Below are 22,650 nucleotides of genomic sequence, written 5' to 3'. Positions count from 1 at the left end.
CTTAGCTCCATTCAATGGGATTTGTTATTTTTTTCCAGTTTAAACCAGAGTCTGGAAAATCAGCTGGGAAAAGCACCATAGCAGTAGCTCCCCCTCAGAAGGGTGATCTCTTTCCTTTTTCCTGCCCCCAAGTTATAAAGTCTGACCAAGAAAAGGAAAGGATATTACTGTGAGGGAGCAACAAAAGGAAAAGCTTAACACCATAAATGATACTGGCTTAAAGGGAGAGTCTCTATTTGTACTTATAGAAATTAATCTTTATCAACAATTATTTAGATTTCTGACTAATTTCAATCCCTGTAGGGTTTTTTTTAAACCATAAGAAGTATATGCTATTCATTCATTTTATTCATTCATTAATTCACCAACTAGACTAGAAATTATGAGATTAAGAAACCAAGAAGTCTTAGTCCTAGTTCTTCTACTAACTTAGTATATGATTTTGACCTACAGTGAAGATGAGTCATTATTCTAGGTCCACCTAAATCATGGCATTTAGGTCAGGTAGGGATGTTAGGTGGGGTACTTGAGTCTAACCTTTGCATTCCTCAGATGAGAAAATCTGGTACAGAGAGGAAATTGACTTTTCCAAGATCACACAGATAGTAAGTGTCAGAGTCAAAATTTATACTCACCCAACTACCAAAGCACTTTTCTTCCATTATAATGCTCAACAAAGAAAAAATGGAGTCAAGAAACTTACCTCTCCTCATGAGAAGCATTTCTCCTGGGGGTCTATATAATCTTCTAGACTTAGTAGGGGGATTGCTGGCTCCGAAAATGCATGATACATTTTTATGTTAAATTTTCATTATTCACATTTTCTCCATCACTTTCTCAAGTCTAGACAATCAACAAAACAATAAATCAAGCCCCAATCTGTAACATTTGCCAACTTCTAAAGTGTAGATGTTCACCAGAAAATTTAATAGTCAACTCCCATGAATTGATAAGAACTGACTATATCACAATCCTGCTTTTAGCATTAACTTAAGGATAAGGCTTCTTTTTCCATGATGACAAAAAGACTAGAAGGGGAGTGGGGGACATATTATGAGAGAGTAAATCCCCATTTCTCAGGGCTGTGTGGTCCTAGTTAAAGACAATAACCAGGTTTGTTTCTTTGCACATCATGTCTATATCCTTTGTTAAGACTTTTCTCTGGGACCTAACTCCGTTTCAATTGATAAATGATGGACAGAAGCAGAAAGAACACTGGGAAATGAATGTAAACTATTTGCATTTTTGTTTTTCTTCCTGGGTTATTTTTACCTTATGAATCCAATTCTTCCTGTGCAACAAGAGAACTGTTCAGTTCTGCAAACATATATTGTATCTAGGATATACTGCAACATATTTAACATATATAGGACTGCTTGCCATCTAGGGGAGGAGGTGAAGGGAGGGAGGGGAAAAATCAGAACAGAAACGAGTGCAAGGGATAATGTTGTAAAAAAAATACCCTGGCATGGGTTCTGTCAATAAAAAGTAATTATAAAATAAAATAAAGACTTTTCTCTGGTGCTTGTTTGCCCTGGTTCCCTCTGTTTTGGGTAGAAATGATTTATCAAAAAAGATAAGTCTAGGATCAGCTAAGTGGCACAGTGGATAGGGCAAAGCTTTTTAAACTATGGGTCATGACCCCATATGGGATTGCATAACTGAATGTGAGCGTTGTAAAAACTTTGGCAACACTAAAAAGTATCACATATTCCACTAAGATTTAATTTGCTATATAAAAATAAATAAACACATTCATCTCATTAGAATGCAAATTTTCTTTCATTTTTAATAAATGATAAAATCATGTGTATGCTAAAGAATTGTTTTAAAATACATTTCTTTATGATTTATTATCAATAAATATTTGATTTGCATACATATTTTATATACCTATATATCTGGGGTTGTGTAAAAATTTCTTGGGCAAAAAGATGTTGAGTGTGGAAAAAATTTAAGAAGCCTGGGATAGAGACTTCTGGCCCTGAAGTCAGAAATAACTGAGTTCAAATATGTCCTCAGACTCTTTCTAGCTGTGTGATCCAGGACAAGTTATTTAACTCCAATTGATTAATTTTTTTTTTTAAGGATAGGCTGGTTCAATGTTTGAGATGTCAAGAGAAAGTTTTGTCTGAATACTTCTGTTCTGTATCCAGGATGGTTGGTCAGTGAATTCTTCCATTTGTATTTCATTCCTTCTTTCATGTATTGTCATCTTTGATGGTTTCTTCCTCTCCTGGGCCATGTCATATTCTGGAGGAACCACATACATAGGTAGACTTCATATCTGGGGAATTAAGCACACTTAGAATTGGAAAGGGAAATGACTAAAAAAAGGAAGATGGGTCAGAGAATGCAAGAGACATGAGAAACAGAATTTTTCAACTTTCTATTTTTAACCAGGACAGGCTCTGATCTGGGTACTTTTTCATAAATGCAATGTTGGAAGGTCATTAAAAGTACAAGTCACAAATTAAACTCAAATAGAAATGGATCCCTGTCATGGAATATTGATTTAGAAACCCATAAATTAACATTATGTCACATTGTATTTTTATTTATTTTGTTAAACATATTCCAATTATATTTTAATCTACTTCAGGTTTGAACTTGACATCTCTGAGTTCAGCTTCCTCATTTTACAGATGAGGAAATTGAGATCCAGATAGATTAGATGACTTGCCCAACAACCAATGGTCTTTCTCTTATATCACATACCAGTCAGTCAATCTGCCATTTCTTTGGATGGAGTAGGTACTACCTAAACTAAACTAAAGGGATAGAAAGAATGACAAAAATTAGTTTCCTGCCCTCAAGGAGCTTACAGTGTAATGAGGGAGACAAATTGTGAATAACTATTTACATATATAATATATCTATCTATGCTTGTCTGATCTATTTAGCTAGCTGTCTGTCTGTCTGTCCATCTGACTAGCCATCCATGTGTATCAGAGCTTCTTAAACTTTTTCCTCTCATAACCTCTTTTCTGACGAGAAATTTTACATGACCCTGGATATATATGTATATAAGTCATACAAATCAACCATTTTCTGATAATAAATCATAAAAATATTTATTTGAAAACAATTCTTTGGTATATATATAAAATTTTATCATTTATTAAAGATGAAAGCAAATTTGCATACTAATGAAATGGATATGCTTGTTTATTTTACATGAAAACTTAAATCTTGGTGGAATATTTGATACTGCAGGATGTAGAGCATCTTCAGTGTTTTTCAGAGTTGATCAATATTTTGATACTTCTCGACCCCCACATTGAGTTACATGATCCTATATGGATGGAATCATGACCCACAGATTAAGAAGCTTTGCTCTAGAGAAGACACATATATAGACATATATAATATGTGCATGGATATACATACAGTGCAACTAGAGAGTAATCCCAGAGGGGAGCCATTGATGGGGATAGGAAACTAGCAAAAGCCTTTTATAGGGGAAAAGAAGAAGAAAAAAATTTGTTTAACGGGGAGGACACTGGCTGAAGAGAAACTTCCTGGGTCACTGTGTTCCCACTCCCTGAGTATCTTTAAAGGGGTTTCAATATTCTCTGGTTTTGCCATGGTTTGGTAATGTCTTTGTGTGTTTATTATTCAGTTGAGAGCCTGTTCCTCCTTCTCAATATCATATGGCTCTCTCCCAGGCCCTCATTCACCTTTCTTTTGAACATGGGGTAATTCTGATCACCTGAAACAACAAATCCTGTTTTTCTGTCCATTTTTTTTTTACCTGAAAATGATCATCTCCCTTTTTGGACCTATTTTATGGAGAGCCTCTGGCATATTTGTGTTTTTGACCAGCTTGGTCAAAAGACTGAAAGTCTACTGCCTTGGGATCCAGGAGACTTAGGACCATACTCCCATTTCTTTGACTAACAATTATGCTTCATCTTTTCTCTGGGTTTATATTTCCTTCTTGTAAGAGGAGAAGATTGGGCCAGCTGATCTTTAAAAAGTATACCAGTGATAATATTATAGCAGCTGATGGTCAGTGATCCCATATGAACTAGACTGGTTTCATATGCTATAACTCTCAAAATCATGATAATTTCTCTGTTCTCCATGGTGCAGTGTCATAATGCCTTTTTTTTTAGTATTTGTATCAGTAGTTCATGGTGTAGCTCTGATTATTTATTATAATTAGCAGGGCTAGCTTTAGGCTTAGGATAGTTAGGTAACCATCTGTATATTATAATCCCAGCACCCTACCCCACCCCTGTCCCCAACAAAATGTCATGGCAGAATGACCCATGAGTTGATCACAGAGTCAAGAAGACCTGAATTCAAGTCTCATGTCCTACATAAACTGGCTATGTCATCCTGGACAAGTAACAAATCTTCTCAGTGTTCTAAATAACTTTCTTAGACTATATGTTGTAAAGAAGGTACCAGCTTATACTGGTAGAGAAAATTTCCTCATCAGTGACATGGATTTGTTCCTCTTTCCTTCTTTCCTCAAGGATTCTGTTACCAGTACTTGGAATTTCTAGTTTTAGAATACCTCTTTGGCTTAGAAAATCTTTTTAAGCATGAAGAGTCCTTTTTAAACATAAACAATTCAAGAACTTCTGTGTCATTGTTATTCTAAAATTCATATCCAAGGTTTGGTGGCATTCCTAATATTGTACTGATTACATCAAGTCCTTGAACATTGAAATGAGATTCCCTCACAAGTTTTCAGCCTAACTCTCCACATAGGAAGGACCAAGTGGATGAAGAGTGCCCACTCTCCAGACTATGATATTTAGTTACATGAATATCCTATAAAGCTCATCCATCAGTATATGTATTTTGGATAGACATTGTAAATGGACCATTAGCTGGGCTAAGAATTAAGCAAGAGGAGGATGATGGGCAGGATTGCCTTTGGGAAATAGCCAAGTTTTTTTAATGGCTCTTCCCACTCACCCACCCCTCCAGGACCTAGATCCTGCCTGCTTGGCACCTGGATTGTGTATATCCCTTTTGAAGTGGATGCACCTCCCCTTTCTCTATTTGCTCCTTGCTAAGTGAGACCTGGGTTTAAGAGCTCACTCTGTCAATGTGCCTTTATTTTTTTCCCACAGTTTCTCTCTGGGCTTTGACTATTAAAGGGAAAACATAGCTGGAAAAAAGAACGAAGCAGGTACTTAAAAGCGAAGCCCATTAGTGCTGCTTGGTGTATACAGCTGCAAGTTAGCAAGATGGATCTGACTCTAGGGTCTCCTGTGAACTCCCTTTCTCCTGCTCACATTCTGACATCCCAAATGGCACTTTTCCTGCTTCATTCTGAGGGAATGCAGAATGACTGCTGAGCCTGTGCAGTCTATACCTGGGGTCTGGCAAAGGGCAGCCTCCACATGAAGCTCAGAGATAGAACCAGGAGTTTCCCCCGTGTTGAGACTGGGAAAGTCCAATTGCTTCTTTCTCACCATTTGTCTTGAAAGTCTGACACGTTTATCTTCTCCTTGTTTTCCAAGGTCTTTTTCTTCATCTACTGAGGGAAGAGGCCAAAGTACAGGCTAGAGGTCAGCTCTAGAACATCTGGATTTTATAGGGTGGAATGGCTTTTATGCTTTAGGACCCCTGGAAGAAAGTCCTTTAGCATCTCTATTTGGGAAATTAGAATGACTCCTTATTGCACAATTTCCCTTCTCATATCCCTTTATTTTAAGTGGATTGATGACCCAAGCAGCCCTTGCAAATTTTGGAGACTCAAAGGATATTAGGGCTTCAATGGGCCAAACTGGAAGTCAAAGTCTAGAGCAGTGAATACTAATGTCCATCTATAATTCATATTTTGAGCTACTTCATCCTTTGTGGATGACATGAGATCATTAAATCTCAAAGCAAATAAACATTTTAGACTAATCTAGATAGATACAACTATCTAGCTTAGTCTCGGGCCCAATGCAAGATTCTTTTCTATACCATTTTGGATAGGTGGCAATACAGGATTTTCTTGAACACTTCCACTGAGGCAGCCCATTCTCTTTTTAGATAACTCTTACAAGAAGTCCCCTCTCAGTAGCCAAATCTACGTTCCTGTAATGTCCACCCACAGATGATATAGTTTGCTGTATTAATGCACTTCATTGATAATTGGCACCTTTTTCAGCTAAGCTTCTACACTTGAAGAACATGTCTACTTGCTGAAGATCAGTTATATTGATAGTCTCAATTCTGTAAGTTATCTATTTCTAAGCATTTTTGGAAGGGATAACTGTCCAATGAGGAAGGACATGTATGAGGATGTTGTGTCTGTGAAGACATTTTTTTAAACCGTGTAACTGAGATCTGGTATCAGTTTCTCACTGTATCTCAAAATGGTCAGTTTATTCTGGGTTACTTGAAAGATTTTTCTTTATAATTTTCATAAGTTTCATAGACTGAACATCAAAGTGTTTCTTCTGTTCTCTGTTCTCTCCTCCTCTCTTTTCCCTTCTTCCCTCTTCTCCTCTCCTCCCATACTTCAACCAATCTAAATTTGAATCATGAACTTACTCTTCGCTCAACTCTGTGACAGAGGAGACTCTTTGACCACTATCAGAAATGCTATGGAGGAGATTCTGGAATTGGTGGGCTAAAAACCTTCTGAAATTCCATAATTCTATGGCACCACAAGAGTTCCACTAGCATCTATTTGTTGAGGGTTACTATTCATGTGATTCTGTTCTATAAGGAGAAGAATTCTTCCTTTTTCTTTCCCTAGATATAAATGGTACTCACATACCTCTTGTATCAGGAGAAGCTAGACAGCTGTTTATTTGCAATTGGCAAAGGGAGGTGTATAGCAGAGACTGGCAACAGGGGTAAGGGTAAGGGGGCCTGATCCAAGATTTTTACTTGTGAGGATAAGGAGGCGAGGCTGCTTACTAGCTATGCCTTTTTTCCTTCTCCCAGCCTCTGCTATTCACAGGCCATCCCCCAAGCAGAAATCTTGTGACATTTCTGTTATTTCTGAGACATTTTATACTCTCTGGAGCACAGAAGCCACACATGTGATAGTGGATCTTAGATAGAGGATCTCATCCAGACTAGATCTAAAGCTGTATGAGAGTTTAAGCACTGCCTAATCCAATTCCCCCATTTTACAGATGAGGAAACTTAAGCACAGAGTTTAAGTGACCTATCCAAGTAAGTAGTAGTAATTAAGTAATAGTAAGTAGCCTAGTCAGATTCTCTAACTCCAGAGCTCTTTCCATTGCTTCACCCCCACTTGGCTTAAAGTAGGGTTGCTTTTAAGTGGCTACTCACTAATATCTAGGCTTTCATGTAAATGAAAGGGACATTTGTCTCTGATTTCCTGCCAGTGAAGGGGCTGTTTAAAGAACTGGAAAGAAAGAGAGTAGGCTCTCTGAACTGGAGGGGGAAAGGGGTGAGTGGGAAGGGATTGGGATGCATGGTTTGTGCCTTCCCTCAAATGGAGAAGTAAGAAGCCTTCAGAGGCCACTTATGTTTTATGTGGTCACAGACAGAGTAGGTTGGAGCTGGTCTAGCTAGGGCCCATTTGTGCCTTTGGAATAATGGAAAAATTAGGAGGTAGAGCAGTTTAGCTAAAGGCACAGAATAATTCTGCCTCAAACTAATGGATGGCTTTCGGAGCTCATGAAAAGAAGCTAGTCTGTTTCCTCTTCTCTTCCTCCTCTCCTCTTCCCTTTCCTCCCAGCATCTGATGCAATTTGGATTTAAATCCTAGCTTTGCAGCTCATTCCCTGTGTGGATGAGTCACTTCCCATTTCTGCCTTAATTTCCTTCTGTGTAGAAGGGATAAACTGAACTTAACCTTTAAACTCCAAATCCTGCCAGTCTATGAGCCTTCGAGGTACATTCTGGCCCCATGTCCATGACTATCATAGGACTCAAGTCCACTTTAGTGGAGGATATCCATTCCAACTCCCTCATTTTACAAACGAGGAAACTAAGACCCAGAGAGGGTAACTGACTTGCTTAAATGTCACAGAGCTAGTAATTGTCTGAGGCAGAATCTGAACTCACTTCTTCCTGATTCCAAATCCAGTGCCTCATCCACTATGATAGGCTGCCTTTTTAAGTGCTACCTACTAAACCTATTGATGAAGAGTTGATGGAAGGCTCCAAAGTGATGTTTTTGGTCCAACTTGATCAAACTCATCTTTAAGACAGATAATTGAAAGGTAGATCAGGCAGTCAGCCACTCATCCATTCATCAAACATTAAAGGGCCTACTATATGAAATTCACTTTGGAGATATAAAAATAAATGAATATCATTCACTTTTCCTTAAAGGTCTTCTTGATTCCTTTAAGGAGCCCCTGAGCTCCCCATTGGGGAGCTCAACAAGGTCCTTTCCCCAAACTTCAAAATAACTCAAGGAGAACCTTTTGTTTTCCTGCTGTGATCTCAGGAACAGGGGTTCCTGAGGGCCGACTCTCTTTGGCTAGAAAAATCCAGGCTTAGGTTCCAGTTGGCACCAAGAGGTGATTTCCCCCCTCCCTCCCTCTCTTCTTCTTTTCTTGCTGAGTTTCCAAAGTCAGATGCTGAAACGGCAAGAGATTTTCCAACCCAACTCTTGATGGATGTTGGGTTTGTAGGAGCTGTAAATGTAAATTGTTTTTCCCCTGGCCACTTATGTTTTATTTGAAATGTACAAAACCTGAATGTGTAGTTCCTGGGAGCTGGCCTAGAGAATAGGCACCCTCTAAAGTAGTTTGTCTCCTATCAGATGGCATTAATAATTCAGTCTCTAATTAAAAGTGAGGTCAAACAATGAAAAATGACTGGGCTAAATGGTTACACTGTGATGTATTAAATTGACTGGAGATTTTTAATGGATGGACGGCATGTTTTTTTGTTTATATACAAAACATTTCCAGGCCAAGATAGACAAATAGATCCTGTGCCAAGGGACAGTCCCGGGGAAATACATTCATGAAAAAATCAGTCACAGGTTATGGAGTCGTTGTTTGGAGCTATAGCTTTTCATTCGTTTTTATAAACATTTATTTATTTAGGTCTAGCATTACACCTAAAAAAGAAGGGGGGGGGGAATCCCTTACTCTTAATGACAGAAAGAAAGGGAGGATGGGTGTTGAGTTGTCCCCCAGCTATCCCCTTACCCCATGCCATTTTAAATGTTGGTTCCTCTTCAAGATACCCAGCAAAGTCTTTCTAAAGCAGCTATATTTTCCCTTCCTGAAAAACACTTCCAAAACTACAACTTCCCTGCAGCTCTAGAGATATTACTGCCCAGGACAGTTTGAGAAAAGCTGCCGAGAGAGAGGAGTCATTTTGCTAAACTACCACAAAATTGAAAAGTCTACACAATGGTTATTTTATGATAACCCACTTTCTTCCCTGATAAGCTGCCTATATTTCTGACCTTTCAAGACAGAAACCATAATACACCTACAACTGCCAGAGGTTAACACAGACATCCCCAGCTAGGAAGATCCTATCCACCGACCCTTTTCCCCACCCTATACAAAATGCCAGGGGGTGGGCTGGATGTGGTCTGGGTTTTAGGCTTAGTTTATCTCAATCTAGAGGTGAATGGACTTTTTTTGAAGTAGAAATTCCACTTTGGGAAAGTAAACTCAGACACACCAGAAAGTCCAGTTGTGACTCTCTGAAAGAGCTAAGAGGATCAGGGCTTAAATTTTACCTTCATCCCTTACTAGCTGAGAGACTTTGGACAAGTCATTTGATTTCCTACCCTACATTTATAAAATGCAGAGATTGAACTTAATGGCCTCCTAGAATTCTTTCAGTTCTACATAAAAGATCCTGTCACTTTTGTCACTTGCTGGAGAACTCAGTGCTTCTTTCATCCCTCCCTCCCTCTCTCCCTCCTTCCCTCTCTCCCTCCTTCCTTCTTTCTTTCCTTCCTTCCTTTCTTTTCCTTCCTTCCTTTCTTCCTTCCTTCCTTCCTTCCTTCCTTCCTTCCTTCCTTCCTTCCTTCCTTCCTTCCTTCCTTCCTTCCTTCCTTCCTTCCTTCTTTCCTTCCTTCCCTCTTCTTCCTCCTCCTCTTCCTTCTCCTCTCTCTCTCTCTCTCTCTCTCTCTCTCTCTCTCTCTCTCTCTCTCTCTTTCTTTTTGCAGTTTGAGAGGAAGTTAGTGGGCAGAGACAGATAGGAGAGAGGGAGGATTAAGAACAACAGGAACTCTGGCCCTGAGGTTTTACCTAGCTTGCCTACTCCCTGAAGTTTGTCTCACTCTATAACAGAGGATCATTTATGATGGTATTTCCTTCCACTTGGCAATTTCAGTTTAAAATCTGAGCCCACCAGGCAAAGTTCTACAAAGCCCTCTTCTGCTGCTTGCCTTAAAAAAGTATTTACCCTAATGGATATGAGGAATATATAGATGATAGTTAAATCTATGCATCCTTTTTCACTGGAGAGCCCTTTTGAGAATGTTTGGGAGGAGGTGATTTGCAAAACTCCCCAGATATTGGGAAGGAGAAAAGTGGTTGATGATGGGTCTAGGAACAGAGGCCCAAATGGAAAAAAAAATCATTATACAGATGGCCAAGTGTCATTATCCCCAATACTGATCTGAGTCTGGATGATCATAAATTTGTACACATGAAACAACAACCTGGCAAGGGTTTGTTGTTTAAAAGCAAAAATCAAAACTTAAACTTTTTAGAATGAGGACTCCGGGCTATTATTCCTGAAGTCTGAATTGTTACTTGGTCCCCAGAGAAGTTCTAGTGCCATTGTTTAAAGGTCTTTCTTTTTTGGTGGTGGAGAAGATGGTTTATACACTCCCTTTATTTCCCATGTGCAGCTGATTGCCAGAGGACAGACAGCCTGTGTGCCGTTTTCAACTTCAGGAGAAGGAAGATGATCAGGACAGGAAGAAGAGAAGTTAAACACAATTAAGCTGTTAGTGGCGCAAAATGGTTTATATTTTCAGAGTATAAAAGGAGGAATGGAGGTTGGGGGGAGGTGGGACTGGTACCATTGGCCTCAGGGTAGCAGATTAAAGATGGATATTTTGTTTGTTACAATCAAGACCTCTGATTTCAGTTTTATAAATTTTTAAAATATTAATTATATTGTGAAAAGTGTGCTGAGGTGAATACATTAGCCACTTCTTCCTGCTTAGATAGCAACTATTTGGTGTTTGGCCTTAGATTAGCCACTGAGTAGGTTGGGAATTTTAATCCACCTTGTTAAGTTATTAAATTTTCTTTATTTACATACAGATCTTACTTTCATTAACATTGTAACAGGTGCTCATTAACAATTTATAATTTGGAAGGCAGACCAAAAAAAAAAAAAAAACCAAACAAAAAACTCTTACCAAAAGAGAGATATTGCTACAAAGTTTATTCTTAATTACATCAACTGGGAAAGAACAGGAAAAAAAAACCCCAAACAAACAAATAACCAGCAATTTCACAAGTCCACTTTCTGAAACTGAGGCTTCAACACAGGCTCAACCCTGACTCTGGACTTGGTCTGAGAGGCTGGGGTGAATGATCATTGGCTAAGCAGACTTTTGTTGTTGTTTTGTTTTTCTTGGTAGGATTTTTATCTAGGCTTCTTCAACTTAACTGGCTGTTTATCAAGCTGCCACTGTGTTCTAGACACATTAGACATAAACTAATGAAGAATAATACTATTCCTGCCCTCAAGGAGCTTACAGTCTCCTGAAAGGCTTACATTTGTTTTTAAAAATCTCATGGCTTGAAAAAAATTAGGTATTTGGGTGTAGGGGGCTTCTTGGGCCTCTTTTCATTTCTTTGTCTTTGGATATTAAGTGACAGCTAATAGAATTTTAATATGATCTGTAATCACACTAAAATCTGTGGTTCAAGATTCCTGAGCATCACTTCAGTGCTATTGAATAGCCCTCTTTCTAATTAACATAATCATTTGCAGGGCCCTTGGAGTCCTATTTTCACAACCTTTTTATATTCAGAAAACAGGGATTTTACGGTTTCCTTTCATTTTTTGGCACCAATGAGGCTCACCGCATGGGCTGTTTCCTTCTCTTCTCCAATCTCCTGCCTCCCAGCAAAGCCACTGTTCATTACCCCCTCTCTCACTCCCTTCCCCATGGTCTAACCCAGCTGGAGGCTCTCAGAAATTCTAGGCAGATGCAAGAAAAGGGAGGCTACCGGAGATTAGGTTTCTGAATAATAGGGTGATAAGGGTTTGGGGAGAGCCTATCTACCTCCAGGTACCAGAATTCAGCTTCTTTTTCTTTTTTCTTTCTAACTCTTCACCAAAGTGAACCATAGTATTTATTTTAAGAGGCTTCCTGTGATATTCTATAATAATTGTTGTTTCTTCATGTTCAAAAAGGATCAGTGACACCACAGGTAATATTTTGACTTGATCATGAATTGGATTTAAGTGATGCAGAGTTATGCAAAGTCATCAGCCTTACTTTCTCTTCCAATCATTGAAGTCCACTGATGGGTTAAAAGTCAGGACAACCAGTGATTGCCCAGAATTCAGTGTATGACCCTGGCAACTTTGATTCTTCACCAAACTCTAATTACCCACCTGTTGTTGCTCAGCAGTTGTATGTTGTGGTACCCTCTGTGGTACCCTCTGCTAAGAGCTTTCTATTATGGGGTTATAAGAGCAGGTTGGGGAGAGGCTGTAGCTAAATAATGTCAGAAGCATAAGATAGGAGGTTGTAGTTAATAAAATGTAATTGAAAGTTAGAACTCTGGTATAGTATCATTAGAATGTTGTGTTTTTTTTATTAGGACACATAACTTTATCTTCTCAGCATGAGTAAGTCTGCAAAGTTGTGTGATCATCATAGTTAATTCCTTTTCTTTTCTTTTCTTTTCTTTTTTTTTTTTCGGCCAGAAAAGATGGTGATTCATTCTTGGCCTTGTTACTTACTGAATGATCCTGTCTCACACCATAGTGAGATGGACACCATTTTGGCTTTAGGTCATGAAATTGATCATTACTTCTATATTCTGGTCTTCAGGTGTAAAAACCAAAATAATTATCTAAATATAATTCTATTTCGGTACAATCCTAAAAGAGACAACTATTCAAGCAACTGTAGAAGGAAACTCTGATATTCTGAATATCTTCTAAGTATTTATGTGCCATCTTGCATGATAGCATTGTATTTTGAAGATTGACTATCTTCCTCGGGTAGGGCATAAATTCTATAAAGGCAAGAATTATGTAATTCTCTTCTGTGTTTACTCCACAATGTCTGGGACAGGTGTGATGTCTGCACGGTGTCCACATGAACAAATATGGGATCCTCAGGAAATATGGATTGCTTAGTATAACTTGTTTTTAGAAATATAGATGGACAGAAATGGAACAAGTGGTTGTTATCCAAGTCTATTGAAGCACAGCATAGGAGGATAGGTATCAGGATGCCTTGAGTTTGAATCTTAACTTTACTATTAACTGAAGGCAGAATCTTGGGAGAGTTTCCTCATCTATAAAATAAGAAAATTGAATTAAATTATCTTTAAGATCTCTTGGAGTTTTGAAATTTCTTATTCTGTGATTAATCTGTGGCCTCCCCTTTCTCAAACTGGTTAATGATGTCGCTATGTCTAAATTCTCGATTAGAACAATATACTTATGCAAAAATAATTTTATATGGTATGCATAGGTTGATTCTAGAAATGGGGATTCCTCTGAGTTCCCTTTTACCTGCCCCCTTTCCCCCGACATCCCAATTCTTCTGCCTGGCTATTGAGATGCTTTCAGAGCTGCACCTTGCTGCCTTGCTCGTGATCCATGCATTATTCCTCCTCAATATCATTTTCTTTTCATTCCTGCCTGAGCACAAACTGCTTTCATGAAATCTCCCCCACGAACAAGACCGAAAGAGAAATCTGCATAGTTGGCCTAGCACTGGCCCTAAACACATTGAGCTTTCCTTACATAATCACCAGTGTAATCACCCTCCTTCATCCTTCTCCTTTAAAGCATATTTCCAGGGCGTTTTTCACGGATAGGGCTTTTAATATTCATCTCACCACTGACAATTTTTCTTCCCTTGTTACTGAGATCTGGTGTCGGTTTTTCATTGTATTTCTGGACAGTCAGTTTATTCGGAGCCACTTAAGAGCTCAAAAGTGATTCTCCTTTATAATTTGAGAAGTTTCATGGACTGAACATCAAAGTAATCTGTGATTCTCTTTTTCTTCTTCTTTCTCTCTGTATTTCCTCTCCTCTCCTCATTTTTCCTCTTTTCTCTCTTCCTCTTCTCTCCTCCACTCTGTGCTCTCCCTTTCTTGCCCCTCCTTTCTCATGATTCCCTCCATCCCAAGAACCAAAAATACACCAAATCAACCACTTTGCCATAATTAACATATGTGATATTCCAGCCTTGGCTTACTTATGCTGTTCAGGGCATGCGATATTGTTAGCTTTACCAATGCTCTCTTCTGGTCCAGTGTTAATCTAGCCAATATTATGGACAGTTAGTGAAGGAAAGATGAAGTGATTTGGAAATAACTTTCAACTGAGTTTTGCTTTTGAATCATTCACCCATTGGCCATAATCTTTATTAATGTCATTAGGCCTCATTGTGATGACGCTAATTCTGATGAACATTTTTGGCCTTATTCCAGGATGGATTAGGATAGAATTTCATCAACTATTAGGGGGGCAGTAAATACTTGCACATTAGCCTTGTGATCTGTTGCCTTTGTCCTTCCCTTTTGGCAATCCGTGAAGCTGCCAGAGGTTTCATTTTCCTTTGCATCCCAAAGCATTTGCTGGGGCCAGTATTTCCTCCAGTGTTTTCAGGAAAGTTTTCATCATCTGTTTTTATCTGTGCTCCCACTAACCTCCCCCGTTCCTCCATAAACCACAGTAGACACTGGTGTTATTTTATAATGTTTGCACTTTAAACTACAATAAGATAAATGTGCACAATTATATGTCTACCAGACTAGGAACATGTGGCCTAGCATATGTGGTACCAACCTAAGCAGAAATCGAAATGTACTTCCCCAGATAGCAAGCATTATACACACACCCGCTCCCCTCGCTTGTTCAACTCCATAATGGTAAAGCCCGTTCTAGGCTCAGACAGCTGGCGAATTATCAGATCACATTACAATATTTTTACTTATAATAGAGAAAGTAATAAAAATACACATTTAAGTAGCATATTGCTATTCTAAAGGGGTTGGAAAAACCTGGAGATGGTATTTAGTTTTATGGTAAATTTGGAGCCAAAATTCAGTAAAGGAGAGGGTAAGTCTTGCTTATACTTTCTCTGTGTATGTATATATATACTAGAAATAGAGACAGAGACATGGACAGAAAGATATACATAGAGAACTCTATGACCCTATATCTAGAGCTTGCTCTATAGATGCATCTAATAGAATTTTTAAAATGTCAAATCTAGAAGTGGTTTTTGGATTGTAAAGAATGTAAAGAATGAGCTTGACTTGAGCTTCCCTATTTTGAAAATTTTCAGATATGGAAGATCATTCTTGGGATGATATAACTAAAATTCATCATATAGCACTTAAGTGACTTGCCCCCATTCACACAGCTAGATAGTACTAGAACTAAAACTAAAACTCAATCTTCTGGGTTCCAGTTCAGTTTCTTTGTTTGTTTGTTTGTTTTGATCAGGCATTTGGGGTTAAGTGACTAGCCTAGGGTCATACAACTAGGAGGTGTTTAGTATCTGAGGCTGGATTTGCACTCATGTTCAGCTGACTCCAAAGCTAGTGCTCTATCCACTGCACCATTTAGCTGTCTCCCCTTTAGTTCAGTTCTTTTTTATTCCACATTACCTTTCCTTGGAGTTCAATTTTATTTATTTATTTAGGTCATTACACAAGAGACTTGAAGACTTTCAGATTTGAGAATTCTCTATATCTTTTTGTTGTTCAGTCATTTTCAGTTAATTGCACCTGACTTTTCATGACTCCATTTAGGGTTTTCTTGGCAAAGATACCGAAGTGGTTTACAATTTCCTTCTCCAGCTTACTTTACAGACAAGGAAACTGAGGCTTATAGAGTTATTATCTTATAGAGTATGTCCATGGTTATACAATTAGGAAATATCTGAGGCCAGATTTGAACTTAGGAAGATGAATCTCCCTGACTCCAGGGCTGGTCCTCTGAGCACTATGGCACCACCTAGCTTCCCTGAGTGCTTTGCTGTATATGGAGAGAAAGCTTTCAATAAGGGGAAAGGAGGGTAGGGAGGAAGGGAGAAAGATGTGTATATTCTACATTATCAAATGCACAATCTGGGTAATGACAGATGATTCAAAGGAAAGCCACAGACTTTATAAAAGCCTCAGATGAAGGACTAAGGGCATAAAGATAAAAATATAAAGAAACTTCTGTGAATCCTATAATAACCTGCATGATACGAATCAAGTTATGTGTAGGAGACAAGCAAATTTGCTAGTCTGATCCAGGGCTTGCCAAATTGCACTCACCAGAGCACCATGATACCCTGGATTTAATCCATGATGCCTAGTTTTCCATAGATTGTCTAAGCAGAGAAAAATGTGGTAGAACTACTTTCCTCCTGATGATTCAGTGAATGGATCCTAAATTCATGTAAGCTTTTTTGGTTAGTACAATACTACGTATTGATATGAGTTTGTAATCCACTATAATTCCTTGTTACATTGTTGTTGTTGTTGTTTTCCTACAGAATTACCTCTTTCCCATCCTGTTTGGGATTTTCTTTCTGCTTATAGAAGGAGAGGGAAACGGAATAAATAAGATGGGAGGGTGGCCACAAGCCAACAGGTTTTCCATGAATGGATCAGAATATCCCTGGCCCAACTTCCTTTTTGAGCCTTTCCAGATAATACTTTTGTAGACTATTAGAGACTCAAATTTGCATCTCAGTCTGAAACTGAGCACAATGATCTTTGGTAATTTGCTATGTTCTCTGCCCCACCTCCACACACTCTTTGTCAACTAATTGACTTGAAAATTGAAGAACTTTTCTCCTTCCTAAATTTTAGGGTTGCCTCCTGGTTTTAAAGCAAGTATCAATTCCTGGTCAAAACTACTTTGGATGGTGAAAATTGGTCAGACCAGAATCTTGGCTAAATCAGATGTCTCCATCCCATCTGTGAAAATTCAAAATCCTGCCATGCTAATTCCAATTGTCCATAATGGAAAGATCATCTAGTTTTGGGTGCCAAGCAACTATGAAAGTCTGACTGAGTAGGGCTTCTAGTAGCCTTGGATATGGACAGCAGAGCCAGCAAGAGAAGCATGAGTTTTCTAGTTGGCTAACTTAAAAGAACAGCCAGTTCTAGGAATCCTATAGAACATAGTAGTATTTCAAGTAGTAGGAAATGGAGAAAAAATATTTCTTGAAAAGAGGTTTTGAGGATTTAGAACAGTGAGGAAAAATAGCCCAACATAGGTAAACAGGATGAGAGAGTTTGGGAACTGGTTACTTTGAGGGTTTTGTGGGCTAGGAGCCTGCCCTATAAATATAAAGGAACTCCTGGCTAGGAAGTCTCATTTAGGAGGAGCAAGGCCAAAGTGAAAGTAATGATGACAAGTGAGACAAGAAGAGAAGGTGTCTGGGGCTAATGCAGAAGACTTATGACATTTTCTTCAGTATTTTCATCTGGACAAGAAAAGGAGTAGCTCATGTACAATGTTGAACACATACTAAATATTCAGGGAATGCTTATAGACTTATGGATTGCTGAGGAGCAAATAAAGTGTGTAACTATTCATGACCACTTAGAGATTCTGAAACCAGAAGATAAATCTGTCATTTTGATAGAAATTTGTGAAATGAGGCTAGCCAAGAGTTAGAATATCTTTACTTGTGAGTAGTCAGTTTGGACAAAAGGTAGCAATGGATTTGATAAAATTCCCAAATGTTAAGATATCAGTGGTTATAAAGGGAAAAAATGGTCCAAGAGTCCTCTCTTTCCCCAGACACTAGTAGAACCCTTGAAAAAAAGAAAAAGGTCAATCAAAAGGATCCTGAATCAGAGATCTGCAACCCTGTTCCATCATTTACTAGAGAGCTTAATACAACACAGAAGCTAGTCCAGAATTATGCACCTTTAAATGATCATGAATGATCATGAACCTCTCTAGAGGTTGGTGGGGTATAGATTTAGAATCAGAAGAAATTTAAGAGACTATTGAATCAACTTCCTTATTTCAAAGATTAGAAAACTGAGGCAAAACGAATTTTAATGACATGTCTAGCATCACCCAGCTAGTGTGAGATTTGATTTTGTTTTCCTCACGTCAATTCTAATGCCTTATCTACTATATTCACACAACTTTTGACATTTTCAGAGAAAGGCAGAAAGGCTCAGTAGTCTGATCTCATAGGAGTTCTATCTAGTGGCATCATGGATTCTTGAGGGAAGGTTTCTTGCATTTTTCTTTGCATTCTCATCACCTGGCATAATGCTGGCACATAATAGGGATTTAATAAACTTGTGTTAAATTGAATAATGGAGAGTTGCCCAGTACAATGGGAAAGTTTGTCCTACCCTGCAATAATTAGGCCTAATTATCTTTCTTTCTTTTTTAAAATTCAATTTTATTTTATTTTCATGATGGTCTGCATTATTTCCTCTCACACCATTCTCCTCCCTATTGAGAAATGAAGAAAACAAAACCTCTGTTACCAACATGTATAAGCAAATAAAACCAATATCTACATTGTAGATCTAACTTTATTTAGTGTGTTTTCTCTTAGTTTTGAGTGGACAACGTCATAGTCAATCAGAATTAAATGTTTGGGAAAGGACCCCATCTTTCCCCACATTGGGGAGGGAGAATAGGTACCCTGAAGAGTCCCGTCTGTGGGTCAAAGAAGTGCCAACTTTTTGAAGAAGTGAATATGGGGGACCCATAAAAGAAGATTCACAGCAGAAGGTTGGTATAAACATAGTTCGGGATTGATGGTGAGGAGTTGATGGAGGGAGCGGGGAATGGAGAATAAGAAGACCAAGATGAGAGATATTGGCATTATATTGTCCCCAAATTGAAGAAAAGAACAAAGATAATTACTTGCCCAGTATTATACAGCAGATTAATGAGAGAGATAGAACTTAGATTTTTAGCTCAGTCCATCTGGCTTTTCATTGACACCATCACAAAACTCTCATACAGAGCTTAAAGATTTACAAAGTACTTTCCATATGAGTCTATTGGGAAGTATCTTATCATCTCCATTTTGCTGATGAACAAACTGATATCTTGTCTTGAACAGGGTCATAAAAACTTAGTGACAGAGCCAAGATTAAGATTTAAATTTCCTAATTCTTAGTTTATTGTTCTTGCTCTCATTACATCATTCTATAAGGTAGGTAAACAGTTTGACTTTCTTTTGGAAGGGTCTAAGACTTAAAAGATCTTACTTTGGGTGGTTGAGAACAATTCCAAATGATGAACAGCGAAAAGAGTGGCTAGGTGGCAGTAGCCTGAAGTCAGGAAGACTCATTTTTCTGAGTCCTCTGTTACTTACTAGCCATGTAATCCTGGCCAATTCATTCAACCCAGTTTGCCTCAGTTCCTTACCTGTAAAATGAATTGGAGAAGGAAATGGCTAAAGTGCCCCAGGATCTTTGCCAAGAAAACCCCAAATGGGGTCACAAAAAGTAAGGCACACTGAAATGCCTGAACAGCAGTGAAAATTCTATGAAATGTTAATGGAAGGTTGTATCTTGGGGGCTTGGGCTATAGAGGAACTATGAGATCCAGGGGGTTGTTTTATGAATGACCACATTTAAGATAAGTTGGTAATATTTTCATAAAATAAATGAAGTACTCAGTTGTTTGTCTATACTTGGCACTTGGGTCCAGTTTCCTGCAGTCCAGGGAATATTTGAATTCCTGTTTTAAGATTCCCCAATGGCTCTCCCTTCCTGCCATAGTCACTTGAGAGGTTTGTGGAGAAGGCCATTTTAGCAAGCTTTAAAAAAACAAAACAAGACAAAAAAACTACTTTTATTTCATTTTTTACTTAAGCATTTTATGTCACAAGGGTTGACAGTTGTGGCTGAATTCCCTTGTTTCCAACCCAAATAACTTCCATACTGACCCATTTCCTTTCTTCTTTCCCTTGATTTACTGAATAGGAAGAAGATGTGACTGATTCCTGTATCTATGAGTCAGTGAGTGACATACCCTCCTTAGCACAAGAGCTTAACTATTTGTGGTCCTGGAAGTTGGTCAGCCTGGGACAGGTAAATGCTTTGAGCACCATTGCTACCTCGTTTGGAATGAACCAAGCAATGTGAGTTGAGTTAGTGGAGGAGGTCATTTTGAAAAAAAGGTCCTCAATATCTCCCTCTTGATTCATTCATTCAAAAGCATCATAGGATTTAGAGCTAAGGACTTACCTTAGAGATCATCTTGGCCAGAGGCTTATAACTGGTCTTGTGAACTTATTATTGTGATAGCTATTTTTCAGTATAATTGGTTTTCTTTATAATGCTAAGTATTTTATTTTGTGCATTTGAAAACCTTATCCTGAAAAGGACTTTGTATGCTTCACCAGATTGCCAAAAGGATCCAGGACACACAAAAAGATTATGAATCCCTGAAATCTAACTCCATTTTACAAATGAAGAAACTCAAGTTTAGAGAGTGGAAGTGATTTGCCCATTCATTAATTCACTTAACAAGCACTTAATAAGCATCTGTTTTGTTTGGAGAGCATTTCATCAAGTGGAAAAAGGATGGATCCAAAGTTTAGATAAGATACAGTCCCCACCTCGTAGGCTTTACTATCTAGTGATACTATCTAGCATACTATCTAGTATGGATTAAAACCCATCTACAAGTAGTTTTAATATGTGATATGATAATTATGATATGAATGTAAATGCTTTAGGGAGTTGAGAAATAAAAATGTTACCTAAGGTGGGGGGTGGAGTTTTGGCTTAAAGCACAAGCCATCGTAGGTAATATATATTCCAAGTAAAAGGGTTATCCTAGAGATACAGTGCTTTAACCCAAAGGAATGATGACAAGAATCAGAATGCTAACTTTTGTGGTAATTTTATAGGATCACAGGATTTAAGAGTGGGAGGAATCTGAGGGCAAGAAGCTTCATGGTATAATAGGAATGCTAGGTTTGGGGTCTGAAAATATGGGTTTGAATTTTGACTGTTAGAGGCAGCTGGGTGGTTTGGTGGATAGATCTCTGGGACTGGATTCAGGAAGACCAGCATTCAAACTTGACTTCCTAACTGTGTAATCCTAAGTAAAACATTGAACCTCTATCTGCCTCAATTGCTCAACTGTTAAATGAGGATCATTACAGCACCCATTTCCCAGGGTTGTTATGAGGGCCAAATGGGATAATACATATAAAATAGTTCACATAATGCCTGACACGTATTAGGTGCTTAAAAAATGCTTGTTCCCTTCCTTCCTAGCTGAGTAAACTTGGTTGAATCATTTAACTTGTTCTCAGTGGCTCAGTGATTTCATTTTTACAGACTTAGGGAATTGAACTCTTCAACCTCTGAGGTCCTTTTAAACTTCAAATAAGTGATTCTATAACTGCCAATAAGGTATTACTCTCTTTCCTTCCTTTCTTTCCCCTTCTTTTATCCTGCTGGAAGACTACCTGAGTCACATACATACTTGTCACTCTCTTTTGCCTTTTATCAGTTAGCAGAAAAAGACATTAGGGATCTTCTAGTTTAATTCTCTCATTTTATATATGGGGAAACTGAGGCCCAGGGAGATGAATTAATTTGTACAAGTTCACACAGGTACTTATAGAGCCAGGGTTTTTTGACATCCACTCTAAAGCTGTTTGCTGACAGAGGGATACTATCATGTAAAAGAAAGAACACTGGGAGCCAGGAGACAAGGGTTTTAATCCTGAATCTAACACTGGCTGTGTGACCTTGGATAGTTATTCGTAGGATCAAAATCTAGGGCTGCAAGAGGCCATTTAGTTTAGCCCCAATGAGGAAACTGAGGAAGTCACTTGATGCCGTTGAGGCTATAAAAGGAAGATAGCAATCCTTCAATTACCTATTTCCCACAGATGTTATGAGAAAAGTGCTTTATAAACATTAAAAGTGCTCCTTAAATGTGAGTTAGGATTACCTTCCTGTAGCAACAAGACCTCTGTGTTGAGTGTTGCTATCAGTTGTTGCTTTTTCTGGGCATAGTGGGTTCATTATTTTACTTGCTTTCTCACTGCTGTGAAAAATATATACTGGGCCTTCCATATTTCTCAGTCAGAGAGGGACCATAGGGACTCCTCTGATGGGTAAATTTCATCAAAGTTGCCTTCGTAGCAAACAGAACTCAGTTTAATTCAGCTTTGCAGATAGCTTTCCCCTTCCATCACCCTTCCACCTATGGTACTGGCCTGCCACTATTTTAATTAAAACAAACAAACAAACAAACAAACAAACAAACTTACTTCACTTTCCTTCTGGGAGCTGAACAAATAAAATCAGAACTTTTATTTATTATCTGGCCCTGAGCAGAGATTCAAGCCTGAGGGTTTGATCAACTGGGCATAGTCTAGGTAGGAGCTGTCATTGCCTTAAGAGCTCTGTATTTAGTCTACCTCAGGCTGGCTGTCTCTCTCCTTGAAATGAGATCACCAGAACAAGGTACCTCAGCTGTCACTTCATCAGGAACTGAAGAATCCACGTTATCTACTAACTCTCTATGAATGGCACAGCAGGAAACATCAGGTCACCAGAA

This window comes from Antechinus flavipes, chromosome 1 (assembly GCF_016432865.1).
Source record: "Antechinus flavipes isolate AdamAnt ecotype Samford, QLD, Australia chromosome 1, AdamAnt_v2, whole genome shotgun sequence".
Lineage (NCBI taxonomy): Eukaryota > Metazoa > Chordata > Mammalia > Dasyuromorphia > Dasyuridae > Antechinus > Antechinus flavipes.
Note: the sequence above shows the minus strand (reverse complement) of the source record.